Source organism: Helianthus annuus, chromosome 3, assembly GCF_002127325.2.
Source record: "Helianthus annuus cultivar XRQ/B chromosome 3, HanXRQr2.0-SUNRISE, whole genome shotgun sequence".
Classification (NCBI taxonomy): Eukaryota; Viridiplantae; Streptophyta; class Magnoliopsida; order Asterales; family Asteraceae; genus Helianthus; species Helianthus annuus.
Window position 1 is genome coordinate 96,941,380 of NC_035435.2, and position 10,647 is coordinate 96,952,026.

Below are 10,647 nucleotides of genomic sequence, written 5' to 3' on the forward strand. Positions count from 1 at the left end.
GCACGCCATAGATGACGGTAATGTACAAACCACTAACCAAATTTATGATGTTTGTGCTTTGTGTAATGAGATAGGTCATGCGGCTGAAAATTGCCAAGGGATGTTGGAAGGGCAATACGAGGAAGTTCATGCGGTTCAAGGTCAAGGTCAAGGAGGAGGTGGTAGGAACTACAACAACATGAATTCTAATACCTACCACCCCGGATTGAGGAACCATCCGAACTTTAGATATGGGAACCCTTCAAATCAAGTGAACCCAAATTTTCAAGGTAGCCAAGGTAATTTTGGTTCACGGCCATCTTACAATAACCAAGGTGGGTACCGAGGCGGAAATAACCAAGGTTATCAAAAACAATACCAAACGGGTCAAGAACAAGGGGGGCCTTCGGGTGGAAACGAGGTGATGGAGATGCTAAAGAGCATGCAAATGGAGATGCAAAAACGGAACCAACTAGACGAAGTGCGAATGCAAAAAGATGAGGTTCGTGATAAAAGCATCCAATCACTAACAACCCAAATGGGTCAATTAGCAACCGATGTGGCGGAATTGAAGAGAGGAAAGGGTCAACTTCCAAGCGACACTAAGGTAAACCCTTCACATGGTTCGTCACGAGGTAATGTTAATATTAATCATGTTAGTGTTTTAAGAAGTGGGAAAGAATTTAAAGCCAATTTGTCATCCGAATTGGTTGAGGGGGTGGTTGAGGATATCACGGGAATTGAAAGTGATGATGAACTTTCACCGGTTAAACCAAAAGAAACAATTGTTAAAAAACCGGGTTTGGGTGAAAGTGAAAAGAATGAAAAAGTTGAGGGTGAACCGAGTCAAGTTCCATTTCCATCGGCCCTACTTGACCCGGGAAAGAAAAATTTTATTGTGTCGAGAGGTCCTCAAAAAGAGGAGATGTGGGATATGTTCAAACAAGTAAAAATAAATCTCCCACTCCTCGATGCAATAAAACAAGTCCCCGCTTATGCAAAATTCTTAAAAGAATTATGTACACAAAAAAGGCAAAACAAGAAGAAAGTGCCTAAGCGGGTGGATTTGACCGGGCAAGTGAGTGCGGTGTTGAATGGGGAGCTTCCTCCTAAACTCCAAGATCCGGGCACGCCATTGATTAATGTACAAGTTGGTAATTTTCAAATGGCTAAGGCGTTGCTAGATCTCGGAGCCGGAGTTAGCATTTTACCGGGGGGCTTATACGACCAATATGACTTTGGTCCATTAGCAAGGGTGGAGACGACGGTTGTTTTGGCCGATTTGTCTCATAAGTTGCCTCGGGGTATGGTTCAAAACGTAATTGTAAAAATTGATGAGTTTTATTACCCGGTGGACTTCTTAGTTTTGGATTACTCATCGGCGGACCCTAAACAACAACAAAATATAATTTTGGGTCGGCCATTTTTAAGCACCGCACATGCTATTATTGATTGTAGATTTAGTACAGTTGATATGGCGTTTGGAAATCGAAAAATGCGTTTGAATGTTTTTACTAACAATTCTAATGCTAACGGTGTTGATGAGTGTTTCATGGCAGACATAGTAGATGGATGCAACCCGCATGAGTATGAGGAGGATGGTTTGGATATTTGCCTGTGTGACTTTTCTGAACAGGTACATGCTTATGCACTACGGGTTGAAGAGGAAGCACAAGATGCTATGGCAATGAAAGAAGGTAGACCACCATGGACCCACCAATTCGAGGGTTTACCGGTGGAGATCGATTCGGGTACAAAACCATCATTGGAGGAACCACCAAAGTTGGAGCTCAAGGACTTGCCTAGCCATTTGAAGTATGTATTTTTAGGGGATAATGATACTTTACCGGTCATTATTGCCTCTAATTTGGAGTTGGCACAAGAGCAAGCATTGATGGAGGTTTTAAAAGCGAACAAGGGTGCTATTGGATGGACGATTGCCGACCTCAAAGGAATTAGTCCGTCCATTGTCATGCATAAAATCATCACGACCGAAGATGCCAAACCGACACGAGAAGCTCAAAGGCGGTTGAACCCGAACCTAAGGGAGGTAGTTAAAAAGGAGGTAATTAAATGGCTGGATGCGGGAATCATTTATCCGATTTCGGATAGTGCTTGGGTGAGTCCCACTCAAGTAGTGCCTAAGAAGGCCGGCATTCAAGTAGTCAAGGATGAAAGTGGTGAACAAATTGCCACCTGACCGGTTACCGGGTGGCGGGTGTGTATTGACTACCGAAAATTGAATGCCGCCACTTCTAAATTATTGAAAAATTGTCGGGTCAAAAATATTATTGCTTCTTAGATGGGTATTCGGGTTATAATCAAATCGCCAAACACCCGGATGACCAACACAAGACCACCTTCACATGTCCATATGGCACCTTTGCGTTTAGGCGAATGCCATTTGGCTTGTGTAATGCTCCGGCAACGTTCCAACGATATATGATGAGTATTTTCTCGGACATGGTTGGAGAGTCGCTCGAAGTATTCATGGATGATTTCTCCATTTTTGGCACTACTTTTGATAATTGTCTCAACGAATTGCAAAAGGTTTTGAAAAGGTGCGTTGAGAAAAATTTAGTGCTAAGTTGGGAGAAAAGTCATTTCATGGTGCAAGAGGGCATTGTGTTGGGGCATGTGATTTCGGAAAGGGGGATGGAGGTGGATAAGGCAAAGATACGGGTAATATCATCTTTGCCACCTCCTAAAAATGTTAAGGGTGTAAGGTCATTCTTGGGACACGCGGGTTTTTATCGACGTTTCATTAAGGGTTTTAGTGTTATCACCAAACCCTTATGTAATTTGTTATTAAAAGATGTCCCGTTTGATTTTACTAACGAGTGTATGCAAGCTTTCACTGTTTTGAAGGAACACTTGGTCAAGGCGCCTATCTTGCAACCACCCGATTGGTCAAAGCCGTTTGAGATAATGTGTGATGCGAGCGACACCACTATTGGTGCAGTTTTGGGTCAACGGGTTGACAAGAAACCGGTGGTTATTTACTATGCAAGCAAAACTTTATCCGAAGCGCAACTCAACTACACCACAACCGAGAAGGAATTACTAGCGGTGGTGTATGCTTTGGATAAGTTTCGCTCATATATTTGGGGAAGCAAGGTAGTAGTTTATTCGGATCATAGTGCGGTCCGGTACTTGATGGAGAAAAAAGATGCGAAGCCGCGTTTGATTCGGTGGGTCTTATTGTTACAAGAGTTTGATCTAGAGATCCAAGACAAGAAGGGAAGCGAGAATGTAGTAGCGGATCATTTGTCTCGGATTCCGGTGGAGGGGACCGATGATGTGAGTGAAATCAATGAAAGTTTCCCCGATGAGCAACTCTTAGCCGTTTCCACTTTCGTTGCACCGTGGTACGCTCATTACGTCAACTATTTAGCCACGGGTGCCATTCCAACTCATTGGACCAAAAAGCATCGTCAACAATTTATGGTCCAAGTGAGGCAATACATTTGGGATGAGCCGGATCTCTTCAAGATCGGACCGGATCAAGTTATACGGAGGTGTGTGCCCGAGACGGAAGTGTTGGAAATCTTAACTCATGCCCGTTCGTCCGCTTGCGGGGGTCATTTTAGTGGGCATAAAACAGGCTATCGGGTACTTTCTTGTGGGTTTTATTGGCCCACTATTTTTAAGGATGCAATTGAGTTCGCCCGGAATTGTATAAACTGCCAAAAGATGGGTAGCATATCGAAGAGGGATGAGATGCCACTACAACCAATCTTGGTTGTAGAGATATTTGATGTATGGGGAATAGATTTTATGGGTCCGTTTCCGAATTCGAATGGCTTCCTTTATATTCTTGTGGCGGTGGATTATGTCTCGAAGTGGATTGAGGCTATTGCAACACGAACGAACGACCATTCGGTTGTTTGTAAATTTGTTCAATCCAACATCTTCTCTCGCTTTGGAATCCCGCGGGTTATTATAAGTGATGGTGGTTCACATTTCAAGAACTTCAACTTCGGAAAATTATTGAAGAGGTATAGCGTGAACCACCGGGTAGCCACACCTTACCATCCGCAAACGAGTGGACAAGTCGAAGTGTCCAACCGTCAAATCAAGGAGATCCTCATGAAGACGGTAAGAACGGATAGAAAGGATTGGTCGAGCAAGTTGGATGATGCTTTGTGGGCGTACTGTACGGCCTACAAGACTCCGATTGGCACAACACCTTACCGGATGGTGTATGGTAAGGGTTGTCACTTGCCAATGGAGTTGGCGCATCGGGCGCATTGGGCGATCAAGACAGTCAACGCGGATTACGATGAGGCGGGTAAGTTGAGGAAGTTGCAATTGAGCGAGATAGAAGAGATTCGAGATGAGGCGTACGAATGTGCATCGGCTTATAAGGATAAACAAAAGAAAGTGCATGATGCGAAATTGCGCAAGAAAACGTTCGAAGTGGGGCAGAAAGTGTGGTTGTACAACTCACGATTGAAGATGTTCGCGGGCAAGCTTAAAGGCAAATGGATGGGTCCGTATGTTATTCGAAGAGTTGGGCGATTTGGTGATGTGGACATCCAAGATGAGCAAACGTTGAAACAACAAATGGTGAACGGTCACCGCTTGAAGCCGTACTTGGAAGGAAATGACATCAACAACTTGGAGCTTGACAAAGCGGGCTATATCTTACGCCCGGTCGATGAGGAACAACCATGAGAGGCCCAGGTTTGGTGGTAGTGTACATAGTAGTTTTGTTTTGTTTTGTTTTGTATATTTGCACAATTGCCATAGTTCCTCGAAGTCCGTGTTCGAAACAAGTGTGGGGATGTTCGGGTCACGAATTGCTCTTACATTGTGTTGAGGACAACACGGGATTTTTGAGGGGGTAGGGTAATTTTTACAAGTTTTTGAAAAAATTAAAAAGAAAAAAAATAGAAAAAATTAAAAATCAAAAAAAAATGTTTCACATAAAACCTCAATTTTTATCAAAGAAGAGATGCCCAGTGAGCACCGTAAATTACGGTACAACCGTAATTTACGGTGGGTGTTCAAAAGTTTTGGGCTTTACGGTAAAATCCTCCTGAGTTACGATGAAAGATTTGAGGTTCAGTGCTTACCGTAAATTACGGTCATACCGTAATTTACGGTGGAAGTTGAAATTGATAGGGGTTTACGGTGCAAGTCTACTGTGTTACGGCGAAAAATTGATGTTCAGGTCTCACCGTAATTTACGGTGAGACCGTAAATTACGGTACGCAGGTTTTTGCTGTATGTCGTTTGGGGTTCCGCTTTTATATAAAAAAAAATATATATATATATATATAATAAAACGAAATCTGGTCACGTGAAAGTTAACCCCAGCCACATATTCTTTCCATTCTTCATCCTTCTATCACCGTCATCTTCTTCTTTCTCTCAAGACCCACCACAACCTCCATAGTTCTTCCACCTTCAATCTTTCCTAATTCCTTCAATTTCTGTCCAAATCAAGTGGAATTTTGGTCTAACTTGACTAATTTTTCACAAGCTTTGTGATTGTGAGGAGAGATTTCAGAGAAAACGAAATTTTGGGGTCCGAATTCGAAACCCTTGTTTGAGATAATTTGGGGGTTTTGGGATTTTTGGTTTCACAAGCACTCTTCCATCTTGAAACAAGGTATGACGCTTATTTTGTTATATTGTGGTGATACATTGTGAAAAGTAAGGTGATTTAGGTTATTTGCTCTTGCCCACTTGCTTGTTGTTAAGAGATGATTATGAAATTGATTATTGAACGTGGTTTGTGGTTGTAGATGTAGGATATGTGGTTAAAGTAGTGAACTTTTGGGATGTTCTACATTGTAGAGACATCATGCCCAATTTTTGAAAAATTCTTGATACACTTTTGGTTCACTAACATCTACAACCATGATAACAAGCAAGTGTGGGGATGATTTTGAAGAGAGGGTTAAATTTGTTGTTTGTTTTGTTGCTTGTTTCATGTGTGTAGGAAATGGCAAGGACAAAGGAACAAGCGGGATCAAGCTCATCTTCATCAAAAGGCAAGGGAAAACAAAAGGAGCAACCATCAAAGAAGAGGCAATATATGGGTAGGGTTAGTGAAAGCGAAAGTGAAGGCGAAGAAGAGATGGCGTTAGACCCGAGTGAAAAGCCGGTATGGAACTCGGGGTCTTTGGATGATCAACCCGAGATTTGGCAGCCAACACTTTACAATGATTGCATGAACAAGTTGAAAAACAAGGCAGCCGCGTTTATTTGTGAGAAAGAAGTTGATGAGCCCCAATTTGGCCAGTTCAGGGTGTTTGCTAAGTTTCGCGCTTTAGGTTGGGAAGGGGCGCTTAAATGCTTCGACAAAGACAAGAGTAACCTGTTTATGACAGAGATTCAAGAGTGGATGGCAACCTTACAATGTCACAATTTTAACAAGCCATCACAGATGAAGTTGATTGGGAAGGTACATGGGGTACCGGTGGAGATGTCATTCGACACGTTGAGGAGGCTGGGGAAGTATGACAGTCTCCCGGCTAAGGAGTACATGATTCCCACACTTGATGACTTATTGCTTAAACCAGAAAAGCATGTGAGATGGAACGACATGTTGGCAGCATTGTTTTTGCCCGGTAGATACAGTGGTATTCTATACCGGAAGAACTTGAAGATTGAAGCTAAATTGCTGCATACAATCTGCCTTCTCAACGTCATTCCAAGAAGGGGAGACAAAGAACAGGTGAGGTATCCAGAGATACCCATTCTTTATTCGTTGATGCATGGGTCCCCACGCTTCCCGATACGTTACCTTATCATGCACCACTTATGGATCTGTCGGAACAAATATGGAAGAGACATCGTCCCATATTGCCGCATAATTACGGGTTTGATGAAACAACAGAAAGCGCTAACATCCGAAGACCGAGGTTTGACAAAAAGGCACCAGCCTTTTACATTGGATAGGTTGGGGAATGTTTGGACGTATACTCAGTCGGAACGTTATCATAAGCTGAAATCTGAAGGTCAAAGGTGGAGGGCATTAAAGTTGAATGCAAGAGAGTTGTTACCGGGAGAGTCGGATGAGCCGGAGAGTGATGTAGAAATGGTTCCGAGTGGGGACGAGGATTATGCGGACGAGCCGCATGGTGGTGCAAATGTTGGTCTAGGGGGTTTTAGTGGAGGTCACGGTGGTATGTTCTACGACTATGCGCAGCAACCTTATGAGCCGGGGTGGGCTTATAGTGGTTCAATGCAAGAGGTGATCGAAAGTCAATGTCCGCCGGCATCTATTTTTGATACATGGTCGGGGTCGGAGAGGACGTTGTATGATCAAAACACGAGGAATAGTGCAAGCATAGAGCGGTCGTTAAAACATAGCTTCGATCGCAATGAGGCATGGAACCGTACCCACGCATACTCTCGAGAGGTGGATACTAATAATAGATATCATGATGATCAAATGAGGCGGATGCATGCGGATTGGCATGCCGGAAGGCCGGTTGTTGAAGATCCACAACATGTGGACTATGCCTCATTACCGCCTTATGATGGTAGCATTTCATACCCGACTCCACCACTTCACCATTCTCAATGGCTTGACCCGAGGCAGCAAGAGGGAGCGCAACAACAAGCAGGGAGTAGCAGCGGCGCATTCGGATTTGGAGAGTGGAATGATATGATGTCATCCATCTTTGGACCTCCAGGACCGCGCTACTATTAATCAGGTGGTATTCTCCCTTGTGTATAGTTTGTACATATTTTTGGTTTTATGTTGGTTATGGTTGGGAGGATGGGTGGTGTTTGATTATGTGTTGATTGTTGGGTTGGTGTTTGTTGGTGGTGTCGTGTTTAAAAAAAGAGAAAAACAAGAAAAAAAATATAAAAATAAAAATACAAAAAGAAATTTGGGGTTTGAGAAAACAAGCTTTTGTTGATGGTGATTGAGTTTAGTGATCAAAGCCTCCCAAAGCCATACATTGGGGTCAATGTATCCCAAGTGTGGGGATGGGGGGAAATTTTGAGGTTTTTGAAAAATTTTAAGCCAAGCGAAATGATGTGAAATTTTGAACGCCCTAACTTAACCCCAAGTTGATGCACCGGCAACCCTTGATACCTTTTTCGTTCTTGGTGAGAGTTGTAGCCACACTTGTACATAAATGATTGTCTTTGATGAGAGTGGCTACGGGTGGGGGTGCATTAGAACTTGTGCCTGAATGCGATTTGAATCCTTAGTTAAACATGAATGTAGAAAGGATAAGGGCATTAGGTAGCCTCGTCGTTGGTGTGAGCGAGTGTGGGACTTGGGGGGTTGGACCTCATAAGTATATATATGAGCATGGTAGTGAGAGGGGCGGGGGTTTGGACATTTAGCTGCCCATTTTGTGCCTGTGAAGCTTATCATTTGTTTCCCCTAGCTACTTCCTTAAAATTTACCCAAATTTGACCCGGTCGGATAGTGTTAGTGATAGTATTAGTAGTTTTGCTAGTTTGAAGTAGATATGGTTAATGCGTTATCGTATGGTTGTTTGATTGAAAAAAAAAATCAAATCAGAAAAAAAAGAGAGAAAAGCAATGAAAAGAAAAAAAAAGGGGCTTAATTGTCTTGTATATAGTAGTGCGTTTGTTTGTTAGTTTGTTTTTGTTTATAATAAAAAGACCGGGTCGAATTTTCGCTACTTCATATATATTCCATTTCCTACCTTTACACCTAGCCGCGTTACAACCTTGAAGTCCCTTTAATTTGCATTCATGTTTGACCCATTGTAGGAGAATGATCGATTTAGGTACAAGCTTATGATTGTGCAACCACCCGTTTGCCTAGTGTGTGTCTAGCTTATCTTTGCTAGTTTTCACTTGTAGCCGAGAGGAGAGAATTTGAGAGGGGTGCATTGCTTGGGTGTTAAAAAGGGGTTGGTAAAGAGATTGCATGTTTTGCTTGGTTTGATTTGATCACTTGTTTTGAAATCATTTGGATGAGTTGCTTGGGACAAGCAACGGTTAAGTGTGGGGATGTGACGGGTGGTCCTTTGGACAACCCTTAAGCATATTAAAAGACGAAATAATCCTCCACTTAATCGTGTAATTATCTTGAATTAGATAACTACGGTGCTTATGTTTCAGGTGCAGTTTAGGAGCTAAAAGATGGAGTAAACGCAGCTTTGGAGGCGTTGGTGAAGAACAGGTCGAGCGTGGAACACGAGACACAACAAAGAAGTCAAGGAAGCTCACCACCGTAAATTACGGTCCTACCGTAATTTACGGTGGACCTGGATTTTATTTTCTTCTCCACCGTAACACAGTTTACTCATGGCGTAAAAGAACCATGATCACCGTAAATTACGGTGGAGCCGTAATTTACGGTGGAAGCTGCGAACCAAAGTGTAACTGCCATCATTTAATCAGTTTTGGAGTGTCTTTTCACTATCTCTTATCATTGGACGGTTCTAGGACATCATTGGGGCGATTTTGGAGAACTTGTTGGGTTTGTGAACATTTCTTATCATTCGGTTTGTGTTTTTGATTCGTATGAACAATAGTTTGATTATGATGATGATTCACCGAGCCATGTCCGGCTAAACTCTTCGGTGATCATCTTAGGTGAATGTTTCTTGAACTTTTGTGTGTTTAATTTCTGAATTTCTAGAATGACAACTTGTGTTGCTTGAATGTCATGGTGTATGTTTGATTGTTTGTAGTTTGTTAATCAATATTGCAATTTCTAGTCTTAATCGTACGTTCTTGGTGCCGTTGGCAACTGAGATATCACGGGAAGGGTTAGGGTTGGTTATTGATTAATTGGTCATCGGGAAACAACCTCGCGTTATATAATCCGAGTACTTTGTTCCCTTTTATCACTTCAATCATTTATACACGAGTTATGTCTATGTAACTCTTTCTTGTTAGAATTACACACAATTGTTTAAAGAAACTGAAACCTAAGGTGATCATTGTTCTCTCCTAATTTGTTTTACAACCAACTTTGATTTGAATTAGTGTTTAATTTAGATTTCTAAAACAACAATCCAAACTTTTGAATTTTAATTTCTGCAATCTAGTTTAATATTAGTTTAAATACAAAGCTATACAATCGACACATTTTCCACATACTCCCTGAGTTCGATACCCTCTTACCACTAACTACAGTTGTTTGGGGATTAAATTTGTGTGACCCACGACAATCACGTCAGGGCAATAGATTTATTGCCTCGGGGGGTGTGCCATTGAAAATTGGTTTGAGCAATTTCCTCAATTTAGTTATATATTTCATGCGGGCGTCGATTACCTAAAAGTCCCCTGGAGCTAGAATCAAGTGTCTGCCTTGTGTGTGGCAACAGTCCATTATAGAAAGTGGATACTTGTTGCCATATCGCAAGGCCATGATGTGGACACTTGTGTAATAACTCCTTGAACCTTTTCCAAGTTTCATATAAGGATTCCCCGTCCTCTTATGAATATGTATTAATTTCAGTCATTAATTTAGCCGTTTTAGCGGGAGGGAAATACTTATATAGAAATTTTTGGGCTAGTTCATCCCAGGTATTTACCGATCCAGCTGGGAGGGCGTTGAGCCAAGCTTTCGCTCGGTCTTTTAGTGAGAAAGGAAACATTCGGAGGCGGATGGCGTCGTTTGATGCTCCATTGATCCGAAAGGTATCACATATTTCTAAGAAATTAGTAATATGTAGATGGGGATCCTCGTCCGCAAGCCCATGGAAGGTT

General features: G+C 42.2%; 1 non-coding gene across 1 annotated transcript; it reads left to right on the plus strand.

The window, feature by feature from the left end:
* Positions 1-10,299: 10,299 nt before the first annotated feature.
* LOC118490873 lies at positions 10,300-10,406 on the plus strand. Its single transcript, XR_004890098.1, has one exon. It is a non-coding gene; the product is annotated as a small nucleolar RNA R71 (small nucleolar RNA).
* Positions 10,407-10,647: the final 241 nt, after the last annotated feature.